Genomic DNA, 14,470 nt, shown 5'->3' with positions numbered 1-14,470 from the left:
CTTCTCCTCATCTTGCTGCAGCAACGACGACCGCTTCTTCCTCCTCCCATCCCCTCCCGTAGACCCGGTCTAGATCCAAATCCCTTAGGCTAAGGGCGTGGCTGAGTCTCCCTCTCCCTAGGCCGTGGTCTCCTTTTCTCAGCCACAGACCACTCCCTCTTATCTTCATGACTCAGCCTCCTCAAAGAAGCCAGAGTCAAGCGTTTTGCTCCCCCCAACTTCTAGGTCCGAGGCCCCACCCTAAGTAACCATTGTTGAGGGAGTTTTGGAGGATTGGACCGTGAAACTATTTTGAGATTCCGGACGAGTATCCCCCTCACCTTAGAGATGATAGTCATGACCTTGCACCCCCAAAAAGGGGGTTTCGTCGGAGTGGGTGGTTCTCGCACTCGCCCTTTCTGGGGCTTTAGTTATTGCTGATTTGTGGTTTTTCACAGCATTAATACAAGTTCCTTTTCTCCGGGGGCAAAAAAAAGAGTTTGAGACACAAAAACATTCTTGCCTTCTCTGATTATTTATGCACAAGACTGTGTGGACTCCTGGGTGATAGGACATGGAGATGGTAGATGTTGCAGATGCCTCAAATCATCGAGAAAATGTTCCTCACCTTTTTTGAATTGTGAGTAGTCACTGAAAGTGTGGGAACTACTCAGAGAAAAAAATCATCCCAGTTCATTTTAACTATGTGTATTTGCTACTATAGGATATACCATGCAATATTCAAGCAGATTGGGTTGTACTCCGAAGCAATATCATTTGGAATATATGACTGCAGAAAAATGTGTTTGGAGCTGAATTTTTGGATGCAGCCAACTCACCCTTTCATGGTGGTTGAATACAAGAATGTGATAAGAATTTGCAATAGTGTGATGCTCTTGTCCGACAGCTCCATGATAATCTTAGGAAGGATGTGCCATAGAGCATGTGGAAACGTCTAGAGACATTTGGAATCTGCTTGCTGATGTGGCTAATGCTGCCAACTCACCCTTTACGAATACCTTGGCTGATGTGGTCTATGATGCCAACTTACCCTTTGTTGATGTGGGCCTTGCTGCCACCTTGACCCACTATGGATTGTACTTAATGTTGTTGCTTTAATACTGGTGGTTGTTATTGCTACTTCAATTCTGGCTGTCAACTCAAATGATGTACTTATCTTCAGTCTGCAATGCTTCCAGCCGAACTTGTTATGAGGATGTAAAGGCATTATTTTGTAATATATTGTGACATGCAACGATAATCTGATCATGTAATCACAGCAAGACCTTCTTTAAATCTTTAGCTAGGAATTAGCGTTATGCACCATAGAGAGAGAAAGGAGATAAGGGTAGAGAGAGAATGGAGTCAACAACCGGTTGGGTCCCTATACCCACTAAGGGCCCCATCCCCGAGAATTTGCTTTATACTTGGAGAATTGAGAAATACAAATAACACTCTAAGAGAGAGCATGGAAACACGCTTCTGAAGAGTACATTGTGCACACGTATTGCAGACCCAAAGACTTGAGAGGCAATGCTGACCATTACTGAGACCTTGATGCTGTCCACACTGACAATGTAGGGCACTTTGCAAGGCAAGAAAGAGGCTTGTGCTGTCCACCGGAATGCAAGGTTATTGTGTGCAAAACTGTAAAGAAAGCTGTAAAGAACTGCTGAAACAGTACCCTAACCTTACTCCGTTTGCTGGTCCGAATCCTCAAGTATGGTGCTGCATATACACCTTCCGAATAGGCTGAAGTGAAGGCCAAATTCTGAGGCTGATCAGGGCCAACTTCAGGGCTGCACACAAGAGGCTGGAGGGGAGCTATTTTGGAGTGCTGAAGGCTGGGGAGCTGGATTGGCAAATGAGGGCATGGGGACCCCCTTTATATAGGGCTGGAAATGAGCCAACCAGCCCCGAAACTGGCCGACTTTTGGGTCGGCTGTTTTGGGCTCATTGACCCATAAAAGGCAGCCCTAGGCCCCATAAAAGGTGGCCTAGGGAGGGGTGCAGGGTAGCCTATAAAGGCAGCCCTTCCCTCGCCATTCCCCTTCACTTGTTCCAGCCCTGAGGGGTCCCAAAAGGGCTGCTATCCTAGGCCTAAACCTATCTCTAATCCTAAGACGGAAACACTACCCTACTGTTCTCCAGTGGGTACCAGTGAACAAGGGCTGATCTGTCTTACTTGACCTAAGGCTGAGAGACTGACTTATGTAGCTTGTGCCTGACTGTCCTTGGACAAAGGCTCACGAAGGGGTCACAACATACAACAAAATCTCCTATTAGGGAACTATTACACACTTGTCGATGTAGCCAATGTGTCATATTGCACCCAAGTGCAGGGATGCATGTGACATCTATGTATCTTTTATGACAATATAACATAAACCTGCAATTTACACACACACAAATGTCAAAAGGCATAAAAATTATTAGCTTCTTTGCCTCAAAGCATGTAAGTTTTGAAGGTAATCCCCTTGAAACACCAACCATATTTTGTGCCTAATAGAAGCAATAGGTTTTGCAATAGAAAGTTGCACTCTATTATCTAATTTTCTTGTCCTTATCTTCATTTTTTGAATACATCTCTATCTATGAGATTGAAAATACTCCAATATTCTTAACGGGGTACTTAGTTACCTTAGTTTTGTTTTTTATGGTAGCCTTTTTTTAGGACCTAAATTAGCAGGGTCTTGTGGTGCTCATCCATATAAACTGAATTGCCATCAAGGAGCATCCTCAAGGTGCGATACAAGCCCTGCTTAGTCGAACTAACCACATGTGAGGGCAGTCATTGCATGTTTTGTGGCTAGCCTTTATTCTATCATAGGACAACAGTATCGATCCATTGTTGAAATGGGCCCATGATCTAGGAGCTATGCGTGTTGGTGTGAGTGCAAAGTATCAATCTCTTCTATAGGGAGGGTCTAGTCTCATTATCAGCTCCCTTTAGCAATTTGCTTGCAAGTAGTTATTGGGGGTGTGCCCTCCTTTTTATCAGCTCATGCTTATGCACTGCATATGTGCCTTGAGCATTTAATGGCTTGCCTTTGGGGGGATTTTTTTAAAACCAAAAGAGGAACCTATTGGAACATGTGCCAATCCCCTCATGTGGTGTGTAATTAATGGTAATATAGCGGGGAAAATGGCCCCTTGAGCGTTGTATGACATGTGGACTAAGCGGTGCGTTGCCCTATCAACTAGAGGATCTAAGCATCTTTTGCTTGGATGCTCATTTGGGAGAGAATAAAATGAAGTTGTATAGTCTTTAGAAGGAGTTGTAGCTTGAATCAAGAGAATGTGGGCTACTTTTTGATTAGCCTTCTCCTTTAGTGCTAGCCTTTGTCACGGTTGAGTTTTCCCTTCACCTCCAGAGTGCCGACAGAAACTCAATATGAAGATCTTTGTATCAATGGATGCTCAAGTATGTGTGGATGTGTGGATTTGTATGTGTGAGAGCATATGTTTATACTATGGTCTATACCCATTGTTGGGCATTGATGACATCAGTGGGTATGTCATAGTAGCTAGTCCCTGCTATGCATGATGAAGTTTATGGTTTCAGCCTTATGAGTGACTATCATGAGATTGAAACTGCACTATGTTGTGTTTTTAGAGGATGAATTTGGGCAAGTTCCCGGATTCATCTAGATATAACGCAGGATATTAATCCCATAATCAAATGTCTAATGTGACTATCCTTGAACACCTCGAGAGTATCCTCCCGGGATCTTTTGGGAGGCTCGAGGTCCACAACATGGCTATGGGGCAGGATTGGAACCTTGCACCCAGTGCTTATGACACGTGGTGGGAGCTGGCTGCCTTTTCTTTGACATGGTATTAGAGCCAGCTACAATTCCGGTGAACTGTACGGCACAACTGTTTGGCGGTGGTTGCTCATTGGTGGCTATCTGCAGATTTGCGGCCGAAGCCACTGCTTGAACCGGTAGCTGGTTGTTTGTTTGTGGTGTAGCGCAGACTTTGTTGACTGCTCATTGGAAGTGTTTTGCGGCTGCTCACCAGCGGCTGATTTACACCTGCACTTTGGATAACTTTATGACTTCTCAGACTTCGTGACTAGCAATGATTTGTGTTGTACCCCATGCAATTTGTTGGATTGGCCTTTCGACTGTCTCGTGTGACCTTGCATGTTGTGCTAGCCTTGCCTTGTGTGGATGGTCAGTGTTTGTCCCATGGGGGGGGTGTTGGAACATGTGGCAATTCCCTAGTGTGGTGTGTAATCGATGGTAATATGAGAGGGGAAAATCGCCCCTTGAGTGTTGTATGACATGTGGACCAAGGGGATGTTAAACCCATAATCAATTGTGTAATGTGACTATCCCTATATGGGCAGGTTTGAAACCTTCAGAGTATCGCTCCCGGGATCTTTTGGGAGGCTTTGGAGATCCATAGCGGGGCTATTGGGGCGGGATTGGGACCCCGCACCAAGCCCTTGTCATAATGGCTGGCTGCCTTCGCTCTGACAGAACCACTTATATTATGTGTTCAAAACTCCATATATGATCTGCGTGGGTGCTGAGAAAAGGAGAGACTAGTTGTTTTCACTTTACTTCTCCAGTTGATTGCCTCAAGTAACCCCGAATAGGCACTAAGGGCCACTGTGGTGGACTATACGGGAGGGAAGAACAAAAACGTGGAGCAAAGCTGAGTTGAAGTTTGCAAGAATGAAAATACAAAGGGCTATCACATGACAAAATCCTAAAACCCTAGTGCGAGTTAAATCCCACTCAACCCTAAACTCAACCGATAACTGTGTTTCCTTAGAAGGAAAAATTTCCCCTAACCCTTTGCACTGACAATGTCCTGGTGTACAAGGAACGATCTCAATCACGAGATTGAAGTAAGCCCAAAGCTTTGTGGAAAGCTTCAAACTTTTCTATAGATAGAGCCTCGGTGAAAAGATCTACAACATTCTAATGTGTAGGATAGTACTCTCTCTCATGCAATCTCTTTCTAATATAATGATAAAGGGTCTCAATTGTGTTTTCAGCATGCATGAAACATAGATTCCGTGCCGCTGCAATAGCACTTTGACAGTTAGTGAGTATGGGAGTACATGGCTGCAAACCACCATGAAGATCTACCATCCATCTCCTCAGCCATACACATTCAAGCGTGTTGTGAAGGCTGCCTTGTACTCAGCTTCACAAGATGATGTTGTCATAGTGGATTTTCAACCAAGAAATGCATGAACTGCCAATAAAGAAACAATTTCCATTGGTGGAATGTCTGGTACTTTAATCCCGATCCATCTTTGAATCACTAAAAGCATGCAAGTCAAAGTCACCCCTCTTGACATAGAATAGACCAAGAGATTGAGTACCCTACAAGTATCTAAAAACGTGCTTTACAGCACATCAATGCATATATCGCTCAATTGGGATTCTCTGAATTGAATATATGGATGGGTATTGCAGAGATACAGGAGGGATCCAACAACCTGAATATTTACAACAGCATCAAAGGTTCAAATGCATCATGCGTGGACAGCCTTAACCCTCGCTCCATGGGAGTTGAAGTAGGCTTTCAGTCCTGAAAATTGAACCTTTGTAACAGCCCCTGAATGTATTTTGACTGTTTGAGCATAATGCCTTTATCTGTTTGCATAGAGTGAATGCCCAAATGCATGTGTCTTTGGGTTGTGCATATATCTGCTCAACTGGGATTCTCTGAATTGAATATTTGGACGGGTATTGCACACATACATAAGGCATCCAACAACCTGACTATTTACAACAGCATCAAAGGTTCAAATGCATCATGCATGGACAGCCTCAACCCTTGCTCCATGGGAGTTGAAGTAGGCTTGCAGTCCTGAAAATCGAACCTTTGTAGCAGTCCCTGAATGTATTTTGACTGTTTGAGCACGGTGCCTTCATCGGTTTGCATAAAGTGAATGCTCAAATAATAATGTAACAACCCCAACAGACATCTCAAGCAAAGCTTCAAGCGTCCTTCTTGAAATCTACAATTTTCTCTTCATTTGTGCCTATGAGTAGCATATCATACACACAAGATGACTTACAACACATCCTTCTTGTCCTTGGCTGAAAGGGTGTAAACTACTCGGTGCTTTCTATCAATTCAGACAACGGATTTTGCAGAGGCATTTGAATGAGATGATTGCGAGTTGCCAAACACATATACTTGAACTTAAGAGTTTGCAATTAAGCTGGAATTAAGACTTATACAGCTTAAACACAAAGTGACATCATTGGAAAATGCAATATGATTGAGGGGCCAAGACGGCCCCCCCCCCCCTTATCCAGGCTCACTTTATTCTTGAAAATGGAGATACAAGACCAAGGTGCAATGCACCTTCCAAACTGATGAACTCAGTGAAAACCTAGGACCTAGATACAAGACTCAAGAGCATATGTACAAGGTAGACAACAAAAAAGAGGACTCCAAGCTCAGGTTTCAACTCCTGGCTTGCCCAATCCACAAGGAAGACCCCTGCAACAATCGCCACTTACATCCAACATTAGAGACAAGCACTAGTTTCTAGAAAGATAGTAGAAACAACATGAAATAGTGCTGTAAATGAGATAAACTTGACAATACAGGCTCCCTTCGTGACTTGATCCTTTTGTAGATGAAGTCCTTGATGCCTCTGAAGCTACCTTGGGTGAGGAGAGTGTGGAAATGGGGCTGGAATGAGAACAGCTTAGAAAAACAGCTTGTAGGCTAGAGAGAGAAAGCTTTTATGGAGTGATAGCTATAGAGAGAGAGTGCCAATGCTGATCCCAAGGGAGGAGATGTAAGAGAGGAGCTGCTGCTGTTCTAGAGGTGCACAGAAAGGCAGATTTCTGCAAGGGAAATGGGCTGGAACAGTAGAGAGAGAAATTCTGCAGTAGAGAGAGAAAGACTGCAGCAGGAGAGAGAAAGGGGCTGTGGCTGCTCCAGGCTAGGTGAAGGAGAGAGGATGCTGTTGCTGTTCCAGAAGAGCTGAGAGGGGGCAGATTTCTGGAGAGGAGGGGCTGGAACTGTAGAGAGAGAATGTGCTGTTGTAGAGAGAGAAAGTGCTGCTGAGGTGAGAGAATGGCCTGGGGAGAAGCTGGCTGCACCCAAGGAGCTAGAGAGGTTCTGCTGCATCATCCAAAAGGAGGGAGAAGAAAAGTGACGAAATTTTCATGTATGGAATGAAGGGGAGAGGCCTTCTTTTATAGGCTTAGCCCCCCCCCTAAGCCTAGAGTGGAAGGTGGACACTTGTCCCAGATTTTTGGTGGGCTGCAGTCCCAAAGAGGACAGCCCACAACCTGCCCCAAATCTGCTAAACACTTGGCCTGCATGCCCTGCCACTTGCCATGCATGCTGCCACATGTGTGGGACAGGTGGACTGACCTGCCAGCTCAGATTCCATGTGACAGTTTGCCACGTGTCAGCTGCCACGTCACTCCCAAAAACCCTAAAATTTCAAAGTTGTCAGAATTTAATTCTGATCGCACTCACGGGTTCCTAACAGCTTAGACTATCTATTGACGTACTCTAAGGTCATAACTGAGCCATACTGAGCTCATTTGTTTATCGTCTTATCTTGTATCTCCATTACTCTTGGCATGCTGCCAGGCCCACACCCAAAGCTCAGGGAACATTCTCTTGATTGGTCCCATGTTTGGGTACTCAGGTGGGGTGTGGTTTCTAGATGTCCCTCTTAAAGAGAGGCCATCACTCTTGTGGGTCACTAATGCCCATAACCCCAAGCAAGGGGGTCCACCCTCAAATGCTAGACCTAGTCCCCATTGTCCGTAACTGAACAGAAGGAAAACATTTCATTTCTTAATAAGCATACTATTGAAAAACAAAAAGAAATAGTACCAAGCAAGTGGATACATGTTGAAGCAGGATGACATTCCCTCCGTCTTTCATTCGGTTGTCCGCAATTGAAATGCTTCCTCATAAGCATCCAGGATTTCAGGACACTCCTGAAATGTAGCTCTGTCCACCCATTGGGCATCGGTGGTGGATGGGAGCCCTATGAACTTCAAAAGGAACATTTTGCGAGTCGTGCCTCGACGTCCCGCAGTGAAGTTATGCAAAATAATTTGCTCTGGGATCAACAAGATCTCAGTGTCCTCTACTTCAGGTGCATCGTCCAGTGTGGGCTCTTGAGGTGGTTCCCCAATGAAGGGTTTCACCAAGCTTACGTGGAAGACATTGTGGATCTTCCAATGCTCTGGAAGTCTCAATCGGACTGAGACATCATTTATTACCTGCAACACATGAAAAGGACCATAATATTGAAACGATAGCTTGAAGTAGATGCGCTTTTTGTCCACTTTGGTTTTAACCGGGCTTTCTCAAATTTCAATAAGACCCATTGGCCTTCTTTCACTGCAAACGCCCTCCGTCTTTTATTTGCAGCTGCTCTTTGTTTCTCCTGTGCCTTTTGAATGGCTGCTCGAATGACTTTCTCTTCTTGGCGTTGGCGGAGGATGTCCCACTGCACCATTGTATTTCTCTTAAACTCCTTAGGCAGGAAGTGCCTCATCAAGTTCTTCTTGAAGTGCTTCCAGGTGTGGGCTTGCTGTCCAGTGTTGACCATAGCTGCCCACCAGAGTGAAGCACGGTCTTGCATGTGCAGGACGGAAAACCGGATCTTCGCCTTGTCTTCGTACTCGTCCCCCTCAAAGAAATACTCGAGGTCTCGGATCCAGGCCAGCAAGGCCTCGGGCTTGTCCTCTCCCTTGTACTTGGTAAACTTGAAGAGCTTATCTCCAAGAGGTACCTTATGCTTTGCATACCTTCATCTCCGTGGACGTCTTGAAGGAGATGGACTCCGATGACGCCGTTTACCTCGAGGAGGGGAAGAAGAGGATGATCTTCCCTCCTTGTTGGAGTTGGTGTTGTCCGCACGGCCTCTTCCTTGGGATTCGGGCCCTCTGTCATGAGTTTCTGCTTGGCTGCTTTCCAGCACTTGAACCTGTTGAGCAATGTTTGCCAAGAGAGCACTCAACTCATGCAGGCTAGGAGGAGGGTCAGGTCCATTGGCTACCATGATGACAAGATGACTCAATGAAGGAGAGACTCAACAAGAGAAAGCACAGAGTACAGGACCACTGCCTAAGCTCTGATACCAATGTAAACTACTCGGTGCTTTCTATCAATTCAGACAACGGATTTTGCAGAGGCATTTGAATGAGATGATTGCGAGTTGCCAAACACATATACTTGAACTTAAGAGTTTGCAATTAAGCTGGAATTAAGACTTATACAGCTTAAACACAAAGTGACATCATTGGAAAATGCAATATGATTGAGGGGCCAAGACGGCCCCCCCCCCTTATCCAGGCTCACTTTATTCTTGAAAATGGAGATACAAGACCAAGGTGCAATGCACCTTCCAAACTGATGAACTCAGTGAAAACCTAGGACCTAGATACAAGACTCAAGAGCATATGTACAAGGTAGACAACAAAAAAGAGGACTCCAAGCTCAGGTTTCAACTCCTGGCTTGCCCAATCCACAAGGAAGACGCCTGCAACAATCACCACTTACATCCAACATTAGAGACAAGCACTAGTTTCTAGAAAGATAGTAGAAACAACATGAAATAGTGCTGTAAATGAGATAAACTTGACAATACAGGCTCCCTTCGTGATTTGATCCTTTTGTAGATGAAGTCCTTGATGCCTCTGAAGCTACCTTGGGTGAGGAGAGTGTGGAAATGGGGCTGGAATGAGAACAGCTTAGAAAAACAGCTTGTAGGCTAGAGAGAGAAAGCTTTTATGGAGTGATAGCTATAGAGAGAGAGTGCCAATGCTGATCCCAAGGGAGGAGATGTAAGAGAGGAGCTGCTGCTGTTCTAGAGGTGCACAGAAAGGCAGATTTCTGCAAGGGAAATGGGCTGGAACAGTAGAGAGATAAATTCTGCAGTAGAGAGAGAAAGACTGCAGCAGGAGAGAGAAAGGGGCTGTGGCTGCTCCAGGCTAGGTGAAGGAGAGAGGATGCTGCTGCTGTTCCAGAAGAGCTGAGAGGGGGCAGATTTCTGGAGAGGAGGGGCTGAAACTGTAGAGAGAGAATGTGCTGTTGTAGAGAGAGAAAGTGCTGCTGAGGTGAGAGAATGGCCTGGGGAGAAGCTGGCTGCACCCAAGGAGCTGGAGAGGTTCTGCTGCATCATCCAAAAGGAGGGAGAAGAAAAGTGACGAAATTTTTATGTATGGAATGAAGGGGAGAGGCCTTCTTTTATAGGCTTAGCCCCCCCCCTAAGCCTAGAGTGGAAGGTGGACACTTGTCCCAGATTTTTGGTGGGCTACAGTCCCAAAGAGGACAGCCCACAACCTGCCCCAAATCTGCCAAACACTTGGCCTGCATGCCCTGCCACTTGCCATGCATGCTGCCACATGTGTGGGACAGGTGGACTGACCTACCAGCTCAGATTCCATGTGACAGTCTGCCACGTGTCAGCTGCCACGTCACTCCCAAAAAACCCTAAAATTTCAAAGTTGTCAGAATTTAATTCTGATCGCACCCACGGGTTCCTAACAGCTTAGACTATCTATTGACGTACTCTAAGGTCATAACTGAGCCATACTGAGCTCATTTGTTTGTCGTCTTATCTTGTATCTCCATTACTCTTGGCATGCTGCCAAGCCCACACCCAAAGCTCAGGGAACATTCTCTTGAATGGTTCTTAGGTCGGTATGCAATCTGTGCATTTGATTGGTCCCATGTTTGGGTACTCAGGTGGGGTGTGGTTTCTAGATGTCCCTCTCAAAGAGAGGCCATCACTTTTGTGGGTCAGTAATGCCCATAACCCCAAGCAAGGGGGTCCACCCTCAAATGCTAGACCTAGTCCCCATTGTCCGTAACTGAACAGAAGGAAAACATTTCATTTCTTAATAAGCATACTATTGAAAAACAAAAAGAAATAGTACCAAGCAAGTGGATACATGTTGAAGCAGGATGACAAAGGATACTTTAGTTGGACTATTTTGTAGACCCTCATTTAGTAAAAGTATATGAATTTTGTCATACCAATCCCGTGGGGCTTTGTTTCAGCCCATAAAGTGCCTTATGAAGTCTGCATACTTTGTGTTCCTGATGTGGTATGTGAAAACCAACAGGCTGATTCACATACACTTCTTCCTGCACGTCCCCATTGAGAAAGGCTATTTTTATATCCAACTGATGTGTTTTCCTGGATGTAATGTGCCTAGAAGCACCACGATCAAAGTATCAAACTGCATCTAAGGCATCACTCACACTGACTTAGGCAACCTCATGGTTGGCATCACACTTGCCATCATAACTACAAACCAAAAAAGGCCAATCTTTTATAACAAGGTTTGCTGAAGCACTACCCTTGCTTGCATCTTATGCATTGGAATTTGAAATTGTCATTCCAGCTTTCTTCTTTTTTCTTTTTTCTCCAACTTTTTCCTGCATTCATTGATGCATGTCTAAGCTCCTTGCAATAATGGCATTTGCCCTTCTTCTTGGGCTAGCTTGCATTTTGTAAATTGATTGCTGAGCTGAATTAGTCCTAGACTGAAAGCCACCAAAATGAGGCTTATTTTTTCCTTTTGCCAAAGAAGGCTTGATCGCCATGATGCATATCAACAGACATATTTTTTCCTTGATTATTCTTCCTACAGCAACCCGACAAGTTTCGAAAAGTCATAAACAAATTTAGAGAAGTATGAAAAGACAAATAAGCCTTTGGCAAAGAGTTCTGAGTTGTAGATAAAGTTGACTGTCACGTGTAACTTCATCAATGATGCTACGCAACTGCCCGGATCTTAGTCAAAAGATTTGACATTGAATCACCCTTCAGCATCTTGGCATTGTCAAGCTGTCTTTTTAAGAAAGAGACCTTGGCCCCGTTCCTTGCCTAATACATATTCTTCTAGAGGAAAAATGAGGTACCTCTTAATAGACAAGGCAATGAATGACAAATCCTAGGTGTCTTTGGCATCCCATCTTCTTTTTTTTGAGGTGGGCAGAGGTGTAGCTGGTGCAAATGGCCTCACCTAAGCCTACTCTATCAAGGGGGTGACCTCCTTGCTGAGGTGTATCAGGACGGGCATCTTCACCTGTAAGTTCCTTACCATAAACCTCCATAGGAAATGGTTGGTGCCATCCAATTTATCCTCCTGGGCCAAAACTCCAAAAACATCTTGATTCTGATTTTGAGCCATTTTCAAAATTGAATGCACAAAAGGACCCAAAAAATCATGTGCTGTTAATTATACTGCACCAAGAAAAGAACATTGATCCACAAGCCAATGCTTGGCTAGGCAAATGCAGCCTGAGTATGCTAGTTTTGAACTGAAAAAGGGACTATTTCAGTGGTACCAATGTAGAATCGAATCCACCCCAAAATGCACTGTTTGCAGAATGTTTTTTGAATAAAAATAGCTCCAAAAGTTTTGCAACTCCAAAGCGAGTGTGCAATAGGTCACGGCTGACTTGTATAGCTGCATTTGGAAGCATTTTCAGCGTACTTTCCAAATGCTGCACTTGATAGGCGCAACTAAACATTTTCAACAACTTCAGATACCCACATAAACATCAAAATCTACCCAAAATTTGCTGCAGCAGGCCTAAAATCCTAAATAGGGTCAAGCATAGCCTGCAAACTATGAAAACATCTCCCGAGAAGGTTGGAGGAGCTCCCGTCTGCAGCTGCCCGCCACCGCCCGTCGCCATCACCCAGCCCCTTGGCAAGGCTTCACTCCCCTTGGCCGCGCCTAGCTGCCTTGGCCGCGCAGGCCCCTTGGCAGCGCCAAGCTCAGGCCGCCCTGCTGCCTTGGCCGCGCAGCCCCCCTAGGCAGCGTCCTGCTCAGGCCCCCCCGCTTCAGCCTGTCTGCCTGTGCGCTGCGCCCCCCTTCAGCCTGCTGGTTTTGGTCGCGCGTCGCGCCCCTTTCAGCTTTCTGTCCTGGCTGCGCCACGTCGACTTTCAGGCCCCCTCCCTTGCTGATTGCCCGCTCCTCCATTGCTTCAGGTTGGGCTGTTTCAGGGCCCTCCCCGGGACTGTTCAACTTGTGTTCCGGGGAGCTGAGATCCTGGGCTGTTTCTAGGCACTGGCGGAGTTGTCTGCTTCAGCATTGAGCGACCTGTTTGCATCCCACGCAGGCTGAAGATCGGAGCATTCATTTTACAGGTTTTTTGGGGATTTACTTGTGGTTGGTTGCGAGTTCTTGGTGGGTAGTTTCAGCAGAGGTAGCTCCTCCTCTCAGGACAGCACAAGCTGAGACAATGGAGGACACTAATGCCACTCCCGTCGCGGAACCTGAGGAGATTGAAGTCACTGTTTCTTTTCCTCCTGACATTGTGCAGATGATTGAGGTAGCAGAGGAGATTTTTCGTTCAACACACATCATTAGCTTTCTACCCGGTAGAGGCCAACAGTTACGTGATTGGGTGTACACCAGCATGGCCTCATTGGGTGTCTCAGTTACGGTTTTCTGATTGCTTGGCAGAGTGTACTTTTCTTTTGGCCTTCAGCCTGCAGAGCAGGCTCAGAGAGTACTCATGAGTTCACCGATTCAGTTTCAGAGCAGAGTCATCCATTTGTGGCCTTGGCGGAAGCACTTCAGTTCTACTTCCCCGGGACCGCGACAGGTCTCCTTTTGGATGCTTTTCCTGGACTTCCTGATGAGGTCAGCTCTTGTCGCAGAGCGGTGGAGCATATGGCTAGTGTGGCAGGTACAGTCATCCCTTCATGTGCTAGACTTTCCTATGCTCAGTCACTTACTGGTACAGGTGTTACGAGGGTTAGACTCACTTCAAAGTTCCCCCTCCTTGACCTTTGCCTAATTTGATTTCGTACTCCACCGGAGATGGGGTCCAGATGCAACAGAGGGTTTTGTACGAGGGTCTTCATGATCAGTGTCTTTTTTGCCGAAAGAGAGGTCACTTTATTAGGGATTGCCGCAATCGTCGGCATCGATCAGAGACTCCAGATACTTTTTATCCTACGAGTGACCCAAAACCTATAGCTCAGCCTCTAGGGGTTTCTGAGCCTGTTTCGACTCATTCAGTAGAGAGAGAGAACACTCCTCTGGGGGAGCCTCCAGTGAACTCAGAAAACTTGGAGGTGCCTCCAGCGAAATAGCTTTCACAGAGAGCTCGGAGGAGACAGAGATAGAGGGAGAGTCAGCAGTACGAGCAGCCCCAGGTATGAGCTCACAGATGGCAGAGAGTTGAGACACATCTGCAGGAGACCCCGGAAAGGGGAGATACAGAGGACCATCCGTAGGCAGGTCTTAACACTGTGCAGGAGATGGTAGCTCAAGGAGCTGAGACACACGTGCAGGAGACCCCGGAAAGGGGAGATGCAGAGGACCATCCGCAGGCAGGGCCTCACACTATGTAGGAGGCAGTAGCTCAGGATTTGATGACTCTTGACACTTCTACCCCGGAGGTTCAGTTATTGGTTTCTAAGACAGTTATCCAGCAGGAGACCGCTTAGGCTGCAGTTACGGTGATGGATGCCTCTTCACAGCAGTCCATTGAGAGAGAGGTA

General features: G+C 46.0%; 1 protein-coding gene across 1 annotated transcript in view; it reads left to right on the top strand.

Moving 5' to 3' along the window:
* LOC147895207 (uncharacterized) overlaps window positions 1-14,470 on the top strand; it is a 115,630-nt gene that overhangs the window by 16,193 nt on the left and 84,967 nt on the right. The window lies entirely within an intron of this gene.

The sequence above is a fragment of the Dipteris shenzhenensis genome, chromosome 13 (assembly GCF_047967505.1).
Source record: "Dipteris shenzhenensis isolate YYH24624 ecotype China chromosome 13, Dip_SZ_1.0, whole genome shotgun sequence".
Lineage (NCBI taxonomy): Eukaryota > Viridiplantae > Streptophyta > Polypodiopsida > Gleicheniales > Dipteridaceae > Dipteris > Dipteris shenzhenensis.
This window is presented reverse-complemented; position numbering and strand designations above follow the sequence as displayed.